The 17,760-nt window shown below is 39.5% G+C and overlaps 1 long non-coding RNA gene across 1 annotated transcript in view; it reads left to right on the forward strand.

Annotated features, from left to right (window-relative positions):
• The first annotated feature begins 2,007 nt into the window (after positions 1–2,007).
• The window catches only part of LOC103002204 (uncharacterized), a 47,285-nt gene continuing 31,532 nt past the window's right edge, over positions 2,008–17,760 (forward strand). The window contains exon 1 of the long non-coding RNA XR_450792.1: positions 2,008–2,065. This is a non-coding gene — a long non-coding RNA (uncharacterized LOC103002204). The remainder of the gene's footprint in view (positions 2,066–17,760) is intronic.

Raw genomic sequence — 17,760 nt, forward strand, 5'->3', positions numbered from 1 at the left:
TCCACTCCCAGCCACAACACACACACTTCATATAGCACCGTGGTCATAGTAGCTAATGAGGAAGTCTTTGTTGATCAAATCAACCCTGGAACGAAGAAAGCCCTGGTGGATTTTTCTGGGAATTGATTCCAGTGGAATTTTGAATATAAGGGAATGTTATTTCTAAAGTACAGGATTTCTTCTCGTACTACTTTCTAAGAAAGGTTTTTAGGTATCAAATGATTTGATAGATTCCTTTTTTCATACCTGACTGCATCCTCCACAGCTTGCTATCCATCTCAGTTGGATTCAAGTGCTGTTATTAATTCTCTTGCTGTTTATGTATTTCATCCTGCCTCCTGCCTCAGGCAGCAGTTGACAGAATTAGTGGGACCAAAGCATGGCGGGGACTCCAGGTGTCCTCAGCTCTGTGGGCTACCAGCTGGCTGACAGCCTGGCGGGCCCTCGGGCAGGGGACCAGCATGCTCCCTCTTCTAGAACAGCATTATGCACAATACAATTTCCTGGCAGCATCTAGGAAATCTGATTAGAAACCCACCCAAAGTAGGTATTTTTCCACTGCATTTCAAGTCCATCTCTTTTGTCATGGCAGAGATTTGACTAGAAGAGGACAGTTGCTTAATTGCCATATTAGAATGCAGATGTGCACAGTATTGAGGAAAAAAAAACTGCCTTGGGGCTATTTTCAGTTTTGTTCTCTTATGACTATTAGATCTTCGGCCAATTTTAAAATTAGCATTTATTTGCATTGTGTTCTTGTCACGCGAACCCTGGTAAAGGTGTGAAATACATAGGATTCTGTTATTACTCCCTGGTTGAGGCAATGCCTATCAGTCCTAATCAGTCGCCCTGAGGCAATCCAATAGTGATTGTTTAGTTTCAAATCTTGCATTAGTTTAGTCTTGCGTACATCACAGTGTCGTGTGGCCATCTACCATCTGTAGCGTGCTGACTGATTGGAGTTCTCACATGTGATGTTGTACAAAGAACAGTGCTCACCTGAATGTGGATTTTCCTTTTCTCTCCCCTCCACTCCCCTCCTTCATCTTTCCTTCCTCTCCCCCTCCTTTTTATTTTTATCTTTATTTTTTAGCTCCTTTAAGGGTCAGCTCCTTTTACAGGAGGATGGGCATCTTACTGCTAGGAATAAAACTCGAAATGTTTCTCATTATTTTTGATTAGATTCTTTCAAATAACCAGCACAATGATACTTGCACATAGTTGGCTCTCAACAAATATCTGTTGAATAAATTCATCACACGAAGAATGGCTCTTGGCAACCAAAAGTAAGATAAATACCTGCATGTACATAACTGTGCCTTCCATGCCTGCATATCTCTTGGAGGCCATTGCTACCATTACATTTACCAGCAGAAATTGTGAACGTTACATCTGAATTTAGAAATCTGAGATGTCCCATCTGAGTTTATGATCAGATATGAAGGACCTACAGCAACTGTTTGCTTTCAGAGATGCCCTAAGGAAAAAAGAAACTATGCCTTAAATAGAAGTCAAGAAAGCTGTGTTCTAGTTATGGTTCTGTCACTAAAAATCTATGATTGCTTTTGCTTCAGGGACCTTATTTGTAAAATGAGGAGATTAGCATCAATTACCTGTACTGTCTTCCATCAAAGAATCAATGACTTTATGACCTTCTGTAAAGAACAAGAAGAGACAGGCTTTAAAAATTTGTCTTCATTAAAATGTACAGTCTTCTGAAAATGAGAAGGAGGTTATTAACACACAGTAACGAGGATAGTTCTCAGTTGTTCTTCCACTTGACATATGGGTCTTTCTAGTCACCTTCACTGAAAGAATGTGATTCCTCCCCTTGCCTGTTTGCTAATTGTATTGAAAAGCTGGAAAGGAGAAAAGAACGGAAATCCTGTTTCCTGAAATATTTCTTAAGGGGAAAGAGGAAATTAACTTGTTCTGATGTTTTGTTGTCAGGAAAACATTTACTTGATTCCTTCATCACACAGTCTGATTACTCTTTTTCTTTTTCAGCTCCATAGGTCTGCTTCAGATACTCAAATGGAATTTCCAGATGGTTGCCTTCTCTAAGGTATGATGCTTCTTTCCATAAGCAATCTTTACCCTCCTTCCCTCCCACATGAAATATGTTTCCTACATACTTGGCCCTTAAATTGTTTTCTTTTATGTTTTAAAAATAATAGCTGATGCTTTTGATTTGTTCTTTAACTTGTACTTGACACTTGTGAGGGGTGTTTTGTTTCTATATCCCAAGTGACGCCACAGTCTTAGTAGAAATCTGCCTTAGAGATTGATAGGGAATTCTTCCATCAGTCAATGTTCGGTCAGTGACAGTGATAAATCCATCATACTTGTCCTTCACTTTGATTTAGTTAAGATCCACAGCATCATTTGGTGCCTCTTGTATAACCTGGGATGCAGGGAACAGAGATAACCGTGGCTTCTGCTGTAGGCTGGAAAATGGGCACATTTCATTGTGCTGACTGATGCTGCCTACAGCTCCGAAGCCAGCATATACCATCTTTTTTTTTTTTAAAGGTTTAAGGGGGTGGGGCTGATGGCCGACTCTGGGAGGGCTCATGCATGCCAAGGAGTACTTCCCAGAACTTCTGCTGCAAGTGTCCTTGTCCCCACGGTGAGCCTAAGCCACCCCCCGCCTCTGCAGGAGACCCTCCAACACTAGTAGCTCCGATGGGGAGTTTAACAGTGCTGTTGACCCACATCACAGAGAAAAGTTCTTCAAGGTTGTTGGTCCCTGTCTCTCCCATGGCCTGCCCTCACCTCAGCTCTCACCCCTCTGAGTCAAGCTCTTTGCGCCCTAATCTGAGGGAATAGCAGCATCTTGGAAATCTTCCCAACAAGTCCTCTGAGAAAGGCCATGTGGCTGACAGGGTCTTTGTGCTCCAGCCGGGAGTCAAGCCTGTGCCTCTGAGGTGGGAGAGCCAAGTTCAGGACATTGGTCCACCATAGACCTCCCGGCTCCACGTAATATCAAATGGCGAAAAGTCTCCCAGAGATCTCCATCACAATGCTAAGACCCAGTTCCACTCAACGACCAGCAAGCTACAGTGCAGGACACCCTATGCCAAACAACTAGCAAGACAGGAATGCAACCCCACCCATCAACAGAGAGGATGCCTAAAATCATAATAAGGTCACAGACACCCCAAAACACACCACGGGACGTGGTATTGCCCACCAGAAAGACAAGATCCAGCCTCATCCACCAGAACACAGGCACCAGTCTCCTCCACCAGGAAGCCTACACAACTCAGTGAACCAACCTTAGCCACTGGGGGCAGACACCAAAAACAATGGGAACTACGAACCTGCAGCCTGTGAAAAGGAAACCCCAAACACAGTAAGTTAAGCAAAATGAGAAGACAGAGAAACACACAGCAGATGAAGGAGCAAGGTAAATACCCACCAGACCAAACAAATGAAGAGTAAATAGGCAGTCTACCTGAAAAAGAATTCAGAGTAATGATAGTAGAGATGATCCAAAATCTTGGAAATAGAATGGAGAAAATACAAGAAATGTTTAACAAGGACCTAGAAGAACTAAAGAGCAAACAAACAATGATGAACAACACAATAAATGAAATTAAAGATTCCCTAGAAGGAATCAATACCACAATAACTGAGGCAAAGGAATGGATAAGTGACCTGGAAGATAAAAGAGTGGAAATAACTACTGCAGAGCAGAATAAAGAAAAAAGAATTGAAGACAGTCTCAGAGACCTCTGGGACAACATTAAACACACCAACATTCGCATTATAGGGGTCCCAGAAGAAGAAGAGAAAAAGAAAGGGACTGAGAAAATATTTGAAGAAATTATAGTTGAAAACTTCCCTAATATGGGAAAGGAAATAGTCAATCAAGTCCAGGAAGTGCAGAGAGTCCCATACAGGATAAATCCAAGGAGAAACACCCTGAGACACATATTAATCAAACTATCAAAAATTAAATACAGATGTCCACTCTCACCACTATTATTCAACATAGTTTTGGAAGTCGTAGCCACGGCAATCAGAGAAGAAAAAGAAATAAAAGGAATACAAATTGGAAAAGAAGAAGTAAAACATTCACTGTTTGCAGATGACATGATACTATACATAGAGAATCCTAAAAATGCCACCAGAAAACTACTAGAGCTAATCAATGAATTTGGTAAAGTTGCAGGATACAAAATTAATGCACAGAAATCTCTTGCATTCCTATACACTAACAATGAAAAATCTGAAAGAGAAATTGTGGAAACACTCCCATTTACCATTGCAACAAAAAGAATAAAATACCTAGGAATAAACCTACCTAGGGAGACAAAAGACCTGTATGCAGAAAACTATAAGACACTGATGAAAGAAATTAAAGATGATACCAACAGGTGGAGAGATATACCATGTTCTTGGATTGGAAGAATCAATATTGTGAAAATGACTATACTACCCAAAGCAATCTACAGATTCAATGCAATCCCTATCAAATTACCAATGGCATTTTTTATGGAACTAGAACAAATCATCTTAAAATTTGTATTGAGACACAAAAGACCCCGAATAGCCAAAGGAGTCTTGAGGGAAAAAACGGAGCTGGAGGAATCAGACTCCCTGACTTCAGACTATACTACAAAGCTACAGTAATCAAGACAATATGGTACTGGCACAAAAACAGAAACATAGATCAATGGAACAAGATAGAAAGCCCAGAGATAAACCCATGCACCTATGGTCAACTAATCTATGACAAAGGAGGCAAAGATATACAATGGAGAAAAGACAGTCTCTTCAATAAGTGGTGCTGGGAAAACTGGACAGCTACATGTAAAAGAATGAAATTAGAATACTCCCTAACACCATACACAAAAATAAACTCAAAATGGATTCGAGACCTAAATGTAAGACCGAACACTATAAAACTCTTAGAGGAAAACATAGGAAGAACACTCTTTGACATAAATCACAGCAAGATCTTTTTTGATCCACCTCCTAGAGTAATGGAAATAAAAACAAAAATAAACAAATGGGACCTAATGAAACTTCAAAGCTTTTGCACAGCAAAGGAAACCATAAACAAGACGAAAAGACAACCCTCAGAATGGGAGAGAATATTTGCAAATGAATCAATGGACAAAGGATTAATCTCCAAAATATATAAACAGCTCATGCAGCTCAATATTAAAGAAACAAACACCCCAATCCAAAAATGGGCAGAAGACCTAAATAGACATTTCTCCAAAGAAGACATACAGATGGCCAAGCAGCACATGAAAAGATGCTCAACATCACTAATTATTAGAGAAATGCAAATCAAAATCACAATGAGGTATCACCTCACACCAGTTAGAATGGCCATCATCAAAAAATCTACAAACAATAAATGCTGGAGAGGGTGTGGAGAAAAGGGAACCCTCTTGCACGTTTGTGGGAATGCAAATTGATACAGCCACTCTGGAGAACACTATGGAGTTTCCTTCAAAAACTAAAAATAGAAGTACCATACGACCCAGCAATCCCACTACTGGGCATATACCCTGAGAAAACCATAATTCAAAAAGAGTCATGTACCACAATATTCATTGCAGCTCTATTTACAAACCAGGATATGGAAGCAACCTAAGTGTCCATCGACAGATGAATGGATAAAGAAGTTGTGGCACATATATGCAATGGAATATTACTCAGCCATAAAAAGAAACGAAATTGAGTTATTTGTAGCGAGGTGGATGGACCTAGAGACTGTCATACAGAGTAAAGTAAGTCAGAAAGAGGAAAAACAAATATCGTATGCTAACACATATATATGGAATCTAAAAAAAAAAAAAAAGGTTCTGAAGAACCTAGGGGCAGGACAGGAATAAAGACGCAGATGTAGATAATGGACTTGAGGACATGGGGAGGGGGAAGGGTAGGCTGGGACGAAGTGAGAGAATGGCATGGACTTATATATACTACCAAATGTAGAATAGATAGCTAGTGAGAAGCAGCTGCATAGCACAGGGAGATCAGCTCGGTGCTTTATGACCACCTAGAGGCGTGGGATAGGGAGGATGGGAGGGAGACGCAAGAGGGAGGAGATAGGGGGATCTATGTATATGTATAGCTGATTCACTTTGTTATACAGCAGAAACTAACACACCATTGTAAAGCAATTATACTCCAATAAAGATGTTAAAAAATAAATAAAAATAAAAAGTAAAGGTTTAAGGGAAGGGATTTGCTGGGTGCCGTTTATCATAGTCTTTCAAAGAGCATCTGTATTTGAAATAAAGGTAGGAAAATGGAGATGAGCATACCTGGCCTTGCACTATGAGTCAGTTTCCCAGCAAGATTTATGCTGGCAGACTTTGATTTTAAAACCCATTGACTCTTCTATAGACCCATAGCCCACCACCCTCACAATCACAGGCACCCCTACCAGCTCCAGAACCTCCACCGTTTTCAATCTGACAACCATTATTTTGGCTACAGCATCGTCATCATCTGCTCTTCACCCCACAATCCTGACATCACTTTAATTCAATTTTATTTAGAGCCTCATGACCAAAATTTTATGATGAAACTCTCTAAAATAGTAATAATAATAATATTGATAGTGTCCATTTTGCTTTATATAATTTAACTCATTTAATCCTCACAACAGCTTTTGAACTGAGTAATATTATTAACTGCATATTGTAGATATAGAAATTGAGGCTCGTGGAGTTAAGTAAGCTACGCAAAGTCATATAGCTAGTATGTGATGGAACCTGGATTTTTAACCCAGGCCCAGAATCAGAATTTTTAGCCACTTATCTAAACAAAGATTTGTTCACTGAGAATACTTGGATTTGAAGTTTCGATAGCTTTGTCACCCACAGACGCGCAAAAGCACTACTTTGGACAATAGCCAGTAAACTCATAAAGCGTATTTCCCTTTGAATTTGTCAAGCTAGAGTAAACTATGTATCAGGTACGAATGAACCCTGAACTATCAGTGGCTAAGTATTACAAAGGTTTGTTTCTTGCTCCCAGAAATTCCAATACCAAGTGCCTGGCACTCCAGGGCACTGCACCGCCGAAGAGCAGCACGGGAATCCCAGCTCTCTGCAGGGTTGCTGGTGCAAGGGGAGAGAGCATGGAAAACCCACCTACTTTTTTTTTTGGCTGTGTTGGGTCTTTGTTTCTGTGCGAGGGCTTTCTCTAGTTGTGACAAGCGGGGGCCACTCCTCATCGCGGTGCGCGGGCCTCTCACTATCGCGGCCTCTCTTGTTGCGGAGCACAGGCTCCAGACGCGCAGGCTCAGCAATTGTGGCTCACGGGCTTAGTTGCTCCGCGGCATATGGGATCTTCCCAGACCAGGGCTCGAACCCGCGTCCCCTGCATTGGCAGGCAGATTCTCAACCACTGCGCCACCAGGGAAGCCCCCCACCTACTTTTAAGGACCTCAAATGGAGAGTGACGTACTTCCCACCTGTTCACAGGCATTAGCCAGAACGAGGCACATGGTCCCAACCTAACCACGGTGGCTGGGACATGTAGGAAGAGAAAGCACATGGAATGTTCGAGAGCACTACCATGTCTGTTGTATTGCTGGACAAACATAATCCATTCAAGTAAATAGTTGAGTCATAATTAATATATCCATAATTGGAATGCCAGGAGACCCGGAACAATTCTACTTTAAGAATCCAAGTCTCTTACTGATTTGTGACAATCCTTTTTTCATCTGAAAAGTGTGCAGACTTGATAAACTCTCGTGGAATATTATAGTGTTCCAAGCCTTCGGCTGCTGCATTCCTAAGTGATGATTTATATAATTAACCATAAGAGAGAGGAAAGAAGGCATGAAATCTTCAAAATCTTTCTATCTTGCTCTGTCATGTCACTTGCTACTCTTTGATATTTCTAGACGTTGGAGAATAGAGGAAGTCCCACCTCTCAGAGCTCCACATGAGAAAAGAAGACTTATAACTGGATCTCATCACTGTCATTTCTGTTTGGTATAAAAGAGGGAGACATGTCATCTAGCCTACAGGGAAGAAGAAACCAGGTTATGTCCACAGAGCTTGCTGAAGGGTAGACCTCTCTTTGTCCAACATTCCTGATTTGGTGGAGTGGTCTTCACTGTTTAGCCTTTGGGAATAAATCAAGGAAAGAAATTTCACCAGCAGAAAGCTGAAAAGCTAGAACTGGAGATATTTGATTGTTATTTAATATTATTTTGAGTAGAGAATAAAAAGTACTATGCTATAAATCTCTCTGACTAATAGCCTAAGTCTTTTATTCACTGCCTTAAACTAGATCCTGGCAAAGAGAAAGGAGTTGACTCTAATCTTTGGGTAAATAAAAGGCACTGGAAGTTCTCAGGGTGCTTCCCAGTCTTTGTGGACAGTGCCATGGAGGGCAGAGCTGCTGTGCTTACACTCAAGCCATCTCAAGGTCAGGCTGCATTGGTTTCTGATCTGACCCTCTGAGAAACCACCCATGTTCTTATGTCCCACACCTCAGTCCTGGGTGCTCTGCTAAATGAAGAAGGCATGAGCCTCCAAGCTTTGCCCCAGGGCTAGAGCCACAACTCTTGGCTCAAATTTAGCAACTTTAAATACTGGCATCCCTCCAAAAAAAGATACAGTGTAATCTAGACTAAATGTGCCCTGCTTATCTCTCAAATAGATAGGTGACTTGTTGCACTGCTTGTAGTTTTCCTGCTGTGGTTGCTAACTCTCAAAGTTTCTTTCCTGGAGATGGAGGCTTGGAGAATGCATAGTTCCTCATCATCCCTGCTCCTTGTGATCGTTCCCATTTGGTTGGCTGGCTAGGCCACAGAACTACTTTCTGTGCTGTGAAAACATCTCACGGTACAAACTATTTTCAGGAAGATAAGTTCCCCATGCACGGTCATGTACTTAAACTAGCTCGTTGTCTTTATCTTCAGGCTCTTCTCTCTAGCCATCACATATTGCCTTTCCCAGTTACTCTGTAATAGCTTTATCTTCTCTTTCACCATCAACTCCTTCTTCCAGAATTGCATAAAAGAGTCTCCTGTCCTCTGTCTTGTTTACTCCTGGCCCATCCAGTCAGGTTTATTCTCAAGAGAAGTGCTCTGACTATGGCAATCTCTTCTCTAAGAAGTGCCTTAAACACACTCACATTTATTTACAATATATAAACATTATATTGTTAAATGATAAACTTATTTCATCTATCTTTGTTGTGAGTCAGTCTTAGGTTATGTCTGTATCTATGCTACAACTACTTGAACTCTTTAAACACTGTAAATGGAATCAGAGAGAATAGAAATAAACTCTGTACTTGGCAGGGTGGAGGTCCCTGTAAATAGGAAACTGGGTAAATATTATTACGTAGAGATGAACGACCTAAGCTTGAAAGGAAGGTCCAGGAACTGAAATAGACAGAGGAAACATCCTTCCTTAATGTCCAATGAAGCTGAAAGAGAAAAAATTTCTTTTTCTCCAGCTTCACTGAGGTATAATTCACAAACAAAATCATAAGATAAAGTGTACAAGGTGATCATTTGATAATTGAACTCATGGAAACAGAGAGCATTAAAAGTGGCTGCCAGGATCTGGGGGGTGGTCTGGGGAGAGCTTAGTAAAAGGGCACAAACTTTCAGTACATAAATAAATTCACCTTATAAATAAAACTTTTTATTTATAAGATGAATAAAATCTGAGGATCTAGTGTACAACATTAGACTGCAGTTGATAACACTGTTGTATAATAGAAATAATTTTAATTCGGTTTCAGAATAGGAATGTGGGAAGACTAGTGATGGAAATTGGGGATATGTAAGGAGCTGAGCTAAGAAAAATAAAAGTATAATTAAGATTGAGAAATAAGATTATAAACTAGGAAAGCTGATTTAAAAAGTTTAGCTGTGTCCAGCTAGTTTAAGCACCATACTGGATACTCAGTAGTAGTATTTTTGCAAGTAAGTTAAATTTTTTATTCTGTCAGTTTCTATCACTCTGTTTGCCTAATATGAAGCCCCAAGAGCAAGTGAAAACAAAGCCCCTCATTATAAACTTTAAAGTGGCTTAAGAAGAAGTATCATACTTGTCTCTCACACATGACTAGGGCTGACCAAGGGCAGATAAGACCATAGCCATGTGTGCAATCAGCTCATGAACCAGCCCCTCTACAGCATGATTGAGGCCATGGACATTCCTGGGATTGAGCCAGTAACAAAGCCAAGTACTTAAACAGTACGGGTCCATTTGTGAGAAAATCCCAGTTGGAGGAATTCTTTAGTGACTACTTTGCCACCATGTATGTGAATATATCATAAGTACTGTGAAATAGTTATTTCATTAAAGTTATTATTGCCTTTACTGTAGGTCTTTTCACTGGATCTGGTTTTGTATTCCTGTTGGTTACGAGGTAGTTCTAAGCTTCAAAAATTACTCTGGAAGAGAAGAATGTTCTCCCTCTCCCCTTGTCATTTCATTTCCCTAAAACCAGGATCCTTTACTTTACTAACGAGGGATTCTTTTTCTGCAACAGGAAGATTAGTTAACTGACTCAGTCATATTTTCCCATAAATGGCAACATGAGCTGTCCTGAGATTTATTTTTAGATACTAGATTAGTCTTAGAATGTGAGTTCTGCACTGTGGGAAAGAATGACATGACCCTGCTAAGATGTGAACCCTGCTTTCTGTTGCCACGGTTACCATTTGATCATCCTAACTTACATACTCAGAGTCCAAATGAATAAATCTAAATAACAGCCTCTATAGAAGACAGGAGTCAAACTACAAAATACGTCATCCTTTATATGAGCAAATATGAACCATGCATGGACTGTAGGACAAAAATGCCTGCAGAACAAAAAAGACCACCTAGAGGGGTGGGACAGGAAGGGTGGGAGGGAGGGAGACGCAAGAGGGAAGAGTTATGGGAACATATGTATGTGTATAACTGATTCACTTTGTTATAAAGCAGAAACTAACACACCATTGTAAAGCAATTATACTCCAATAAAGATGTTAAAAAAAAAAAGGAGCAGGGATACGTTTTGCCAGAAAATGCAAAATTTGGATTGGTCCTTACAATTTATTGTTTAGGAAATGTAGGTTTCAGAACTGCTTAGTAAAAGTAAAAATATGATGATAAATGCAGCAGACCAAATGTTTTAGGAATGGGCCATATGGAGCATTTTTACCTGTATCTTGTTGCATTTTAAGCATCTAGCCCAATATCTTGTTTTCTAAATGACTGCACTGGCATCCTGTTTCCTTTGCATTCCTTATTAAAAACATCAAACTGAAAATGGAATAAAAATAGACTTTATTAAAAGCTATAAACATGATCTGAAAATATGCTAATTCTAAAAGATCTGAAGCATGACCACCATTTCGTGATCATTCATTCAGTCCTTATCTTTTGTGAGCATGACTCTATGACATCAATGGCAAGATTCTTATTCTCTCAAAGCTAGTTTTCATGGAAAAGAATTGAAAAAAAAGGATATAGATATATACATATTTATATGTATAACTAAATCACTTTGCTATACACCTGAACCTAGCACAATACTGTAAATGAACTATACTTCAATTAAAAAAAAAAATGAAAGAGAAAGGGAGCTGCAAAAAAAGCACCTAGCAAAGTGGATAGTGGATAGCGGATATTCAATAAATAATGGTTATGAAAAAACCCTACTTTTTAGTGATTAAATTTCAGGAAAAGAAAATAATCACGAATACAACTCATCCCCTTCCCCCAATAAATAGCTACTTATAAGGAAGCAGTCAAATTTTTTTTTAAAGATTTATTTATTGATTTATTGATTGACTGATTGCTATGTTGGGTCTTCTTTTCTGTGCTAGGGCTTTCTCTAGTTGCGGCAAGCGGGGGCCACTCTTCATCGCGGTGCGCGGGCCTCTCACTATCGCGGCCTCTCTTGTTGCGGAGCACAGGCTCCAGACGCGCAGGCTCAGTAGTTGTGGCTCACGGGCCTAGTTGCTCCGCAGCATGTGGGATCTTCCCAGACCAGGGCTCGAACCCGTGTCCCCTGCATTGGCAGGCAGATTCTCAACCACTGCGCCACCAGGGAAGCCCAGCAGTCAAATTTTTACCCACACAATTTGTAATGTTGAAGAGATCATCACCTAACAGTCACCGTGCCCCTTGCAGTGGAAGCGTGGAGTCTTAACAACTGGACCACCAGGGAAATCCCCCTAGCATTCTTATTTTACAAAGCAAACCTTACCTCTTAGTGGCAATCATAACAAAGTTTCATATTTGAATATATTTTACAGTTTAGGTTCTTCTTTGAACCTAGTGCTCACTAGGCAAGAAGATAAGTTGAGAGTACAAATTCTGCTTTTCTGAGACGACAAACTTTTGAATTCCCCTCTGTTTCAGGGATGATGGAAGTGCTTGTTGGCAAACACTCTGAGTTGACTGGCCCCATTCTGCATGACTTGTTTTCTACGACATTAGCATGAATTCATGCACATCAGGCTGTGCTCACGATGGAGTTTGGATGAGTAAGGGCCTTGGTTTCTCTTGAAGGGAGGGGTTCAGTCCTAGAACACAGGTTGCAGGCTGATCCACGATTTCCTTTTACTGGGTTTAATGGCTTTCATTCAGGAAGCAGTGGTGCTGGACAGTTCCCTTCCAACAAGCAATGAGAGGCCAGGACCAGGTCCAGGATCTGGGGTCATAATAATAAAAAAGGTGGTGTTATTGTGGTCTGGGACAATAACTTACTCCTTTGATTCATCTTCCATTTCAAGTTGAAATGATATTTTTAAATTTTTATCTAACACTGATCTATTTTTGCAGTCCTGTTGAATAATAAAACATTTGAATGTTGGAGCTAGGACTTTTGAAACAGTGCCAGTTGTTTCCGGAGTGGTCGGGAAATGAGATTTCTCAATTCAAGCTCAGGTTGCCCTATTGTCCAGAGCACTCAACCCACATACACCACCGGCCTTCTCCAGGGCAGTGATTTCACCATTCCTTTGGGTTTGGCATAGTTGTTCCAGGACCATTTTGTGTGTGTGTGTGTGTGTGTGTGTGCACGTGCATGTGCGCTCGTGTGTGTGTGTGTCTAGAAATCTGAATTTTAACAAGCATATTAGGTGTTTCCAATGCAGACGGTAACTGAGAAACAGTGACATTTGAAGAACGAGCTTCTATTTTGCATTTGTCTATTCTGTCAAGGAGATTGTTCCAGTTACTATTGCTGTGCAACACACCACCCCAAAATGTACTGGCATAATACAGCTATTTTATTACAATCCTGGATTCTGGGATTCAGAGATTCAAACGGGCACAGCAGAGACAACCTTTCTCTGTTCCGTGATATCTGGGCCTCCACTAGTGAGATTTGAAGGCTGAAGGTGATTCTACTGCTTTGGGCTGGAATCATTTGAAGTCTTCTTCATTCACATTCCTGGTAGTTGATGAAGGCTGTTGGCTAAGACCTCAACAGGGCTGTTGGCTGAAACACCTTCATATGGCCTCTTCATGTATCTCTTCATAGGATAGTTTGGGTTTCCTCACAGCATGGCAGGTGAATTCTAAGAGTGAATATCCCAAGAGAGAACAAAGTGGGAGTGTGTGTTATTTTTACAACCTAGCTTGGAAGTCACATAATATCACTTATATCATACGCCATCAGGTTGAGGGAGTTACAAGATCTGTCCAGGTTCGTGGACTGTCAAGAGGACATTATAAGAAACCATGAGGGATGGGAGTATTGTGGCTATCTTTGGAAGATAAAATCTGCCATTGAGACCAATCATTTAATGGAAAACTATCGAAAATTAGTAAAGACAAATAGAAGCTCAATATAGTTGAAAACATTATAATAGAACACTTTTCTTGCTGTGAATAAGTTAAAATCTCTTCACCCAGATGAATTACATCCTATGGTACTAAGAAAACTCACAAATCATATTACTGAGACATATGAAAAATAAGAGACACTGGCAAACTGGGAAGTTGGTACATATCATTCTGTCCACAGGAGGAAAAAGATGGACTTGATAAATGGCAGGACAAATAAGATTCTAGAGTCTAGTAAATTAAGGGCTAGATTTTCAAAATCCAGGCCAAGGATGACATATAAATCTGCTACAAGTGTGCTACCACTTTCTTACTTTGTATATCCATGGAAGATATTGCAAAATAATCAGATCATGGCATCCCTGACTGCTGTGTTTGGACCAGACCTAGAATCATTGTCAAAATTGTGCTCTAGGCAGTCACAGCCAATTAATTGTTATTGATACATGAGTTAAAACCTACTTCTTATTTAGAAGCAAAAAGTGGAGGTTCCTAGATCCCAGTATCATTTCAGTAAAAGTAAATCATGTTGTACCAATTTTATTTATTTTTTCTTTATAAAAATTATCAGACAGACTAAGTTACTATGATAGACATGGTGTCCTTTGGCCTGTATGAAGGAATTTGACACATTCTTGCTCATGATGGTCTTGTAGAAAAAATGGGAAACCACTAGTTGAATGTAACGACAATGGAAGAGACCAGTTATTGGTATGACAACCCCTCACAAAATGTGATGACTCCAACTTGGTTGGAACATTCTTGTGTGTTCAACATTTTGTAAAATCAAAGACTTGAAAAATCTAAGGGTATACTAATCACATTTAGAGATGATATGAAGGTGGAGGAGACCAAATAGGTTGCATGACAGAATAAGAATTCAAAAATATCTTGATATGTTGCATCCAACAAGATGAAATTCAACAGGATATATAGTCTTGCATCTGTTTCCCCCCCAAAAATACAGAACATATAGACTTGACTTTGCAACAGCATGTATAAGGAATACTTCTGTATTTTAATTGAGTAAGATCAAATCAACCATGTGAAATTATCTCCAAAAATGTTTGTTGAAGTTCTTTCTGGAACAAAGATGGTAATAATTCTATTCTCTAATTCCTTACTCAGATCACAATTGGGAGAGTTCATTCAGTGGTGAACACTCCAGTTTAAAGAGGTATAGAAAAATCATAGTATTAGCCAGGATTTGTGTTCCCTGGAGAAGAGAAAACTCAAGATATTTCATATAAATTTAAGTCATAATATATGCAGATCATTGTGCTAAGAATTTTACTTTTAAAACCTAATTTTTTATTTTATTTATTTATTTTAAATTAATTAATGTATTTAATTTTCTTTTTTTTTTGGCTGCATTGGGTCTTCGTTTCCTGTGCATGGGCTTTCTCTAGTTGTGGCCAGCGGGGGCTACTCTTCATTCTGGCACAAGGGCTTCTCCTTGTGGTGGCTTCTCTTGTTGTGGAGTGTGGGCTCTAGGCATACGGGCCTCAGTAGTTGTGGCATGCAGGCTCAGTAGTTGTGGCTCGTGGGTCTAGAGTGCAGGCTCAGTAGTTGTGGTGCACAGGCTTTGTTGCTCCACGGCATGTGGGATCTTCCCAGACCAGGGCTTGAACCCAAGTCCCCTGTATTGGCAGGCAGATTCTTAACCACTGCGCCACCAGGGAAGTCCCAGGGAAGAGTTAGTGTAAATTCACTCTTACACTAATCCTGTAAGGCAGGTATTATTCTGACCATTGTATAGATGAGGAAACGGAATCACAGTGTTTAAATAAAGTATAATAGCTTTAAATAGCTATAAAGTGGAAGAGCCAGGATTCTAACACAAGTCTGTGCCCCGCCGAGTCATCAGAACATCTGTGACAGTGGTTCACAAAATTCTAGCACACATATGCATCTTATGAGGATCTTGTATAAAAATGCAGATTTTCAGGCCCAGATGTTCTGAGTCAGTAGGTCTTGGATAATTTTCTTTAAAATATTTCAGCATATTTTCTTTAAAATATTTCAGCATAGACTGTGTGATATGAACATGTATGTATGATTTAGTTTTAATCTAGACCCTTGTTGTGGTTAGTTGTCTTAATCAGAAATATATACTCCAGTGTCATTAGCTAACATTTAATCAAAGGTCCACAAACCAGAGGAATTAAGTTATATTCACCTCCAGTGAATATGAGAAATTCTGTTATTTGACTAATGAATATCAGAACTGGGTATTTCTTGATGAATTATTAGTTTTCATTATATGTGGATTTTCTGGCAGTATCGTAGAGACCCTCACAACCTTGCATACATGGGCCATAAAACTATAGCAGGCCCAGCAGTCTGCATCGTCAGAAATGGCACCCAGAGCTTGATTCCTCAATGGCCTGTTTCAGCTACTAATTTGGAGACTTCCTGGTCTCCTGACTCTGACTAGATAGTTGGCTGAATCCTGCTTCCTTTGCCTCCAGTGAACTGTCCATGAAATGTTTGGTCGGAGCTCTTAGAGGAAGGAATTGAGAGCTGGAACTCCATTGGGTTTTGCCATATGGGTGGTGTGATTGTCACATGTTTGCTGAGAAATGTGTGTGTCAGGATTCAGTCAAACTTGCTTTCAGGGGGTTGTGGAGATGAAACCCATAACTTTCACCTATAACTAAGTGTCCGTGTTTACCAAAAATCCCGTGATAAATGTGTGCATAACTAAGTTGCTCAAGATCTGAATTATTAGAAGCAAGTTAGATGATTCTGATTTGAGAAGCACTGAGTTATATCTCTTGTTTAAATGGAGGACCAATGAATATTTGGTAGTGGGACGTGGGAGTGTGTCAAACATTGGATGAAGGCCAGATCTTTCTTTTTTAAAACGTCCTTTATAATCTTGAGATTTAATCAATTAAAAAAAAGAGATTTAATAAAAAGTATTTGTTTTGTTTGGTAAAAAGAAGAAAGCTTTGTGATCCTCCACATCTGCTTAAAGCCTCAGAGCCAGATAAAGTTTTCTGAGTGCTTCTGACTGAACCACTGCCCCTATCTATGCTCCAATGAACTTTGCAAAGTCCCTGTAATTTCAAAAGCAAACACAATTAAGTGAATCATATGCTTTGTTTTTTTGAAAAATTACTTTCCTATCTTAAAGTGATATCAGGAAGCTAGATATATCTGGTGAAAAATAATGTGTTTCATTAAAATGCTGTGCTTATGATTCTATCATGATTGTTTGTGCTTGAAATTATGTTAAGTATGATATTTCAAGGCTAGTCTAGAAAAAAACCATGACCTATCATTATTTTTGCAAATTTCTCATGATGAAAAAGCATTGGTATTCTTTTTGGAATAAATCTTACAGGAACAGATAACATCGATTTTTGAAATATTTAAGCCTATTCCTTCATACTCAGACAATAAATGCAATGAAAATAATATGCCTTACATATAACCGGAACTGTATTAATGTTTGTGGACAAGCTTTTTGATATAGAGCAAGTGAAGGAAGTATTAAATGTGGCAAAAGTTGAACAGGAACATAGCAATGATATTACAAAACTAGTGTGTGGAGCTTCTGAATACAAAAGAATATAGAAGCTTCTGAATCTTGAGATATTAATGACTAGGAAGAGATTTTAGTGTAGAAAACAAAATCATTAGGGAAGACACCCCTTCAACCTAGATGGAAAAATGACAGTAGCTGAAAGCCAGGGAGGCCATTTTCTGCCTGGGAATTTGTATTGAAGAGAGAAAGGGAATCATTAAACCAATAGCGGGGGTTCTTCAAATTTTAAAGTGGTGCTCTTTGTTTTCACAAGATCACATCAAGCTTGTTTGTATCTCAGCATTGTTCAGTAGCAAATGAGGTCATGTTTATCAGAGACAGTGCAGAGTTTTATGGTGGCCACTAAGCAATCAAAAGAGGATAAATTGCATTGCACATAGTTTTAGTATGTGTAATGATAAATTGAGTTAT

The sequence above is a fragment of the Balaenoptera acutorostrata genome, chromosome 5, assembly GCF_949987535.1.
Source record: "Balaenoptera acutorostrata chromosome 5, mBalAcu1.1, whole genome shotgun sequence".
NCBI classification, from domain to species: Eukaryota; Metazoa; Chordata; class Mammalia; order Artiodactyla; family Balaenopteridae; genus Balaenoptera; species Balaenoptera acutorostrata.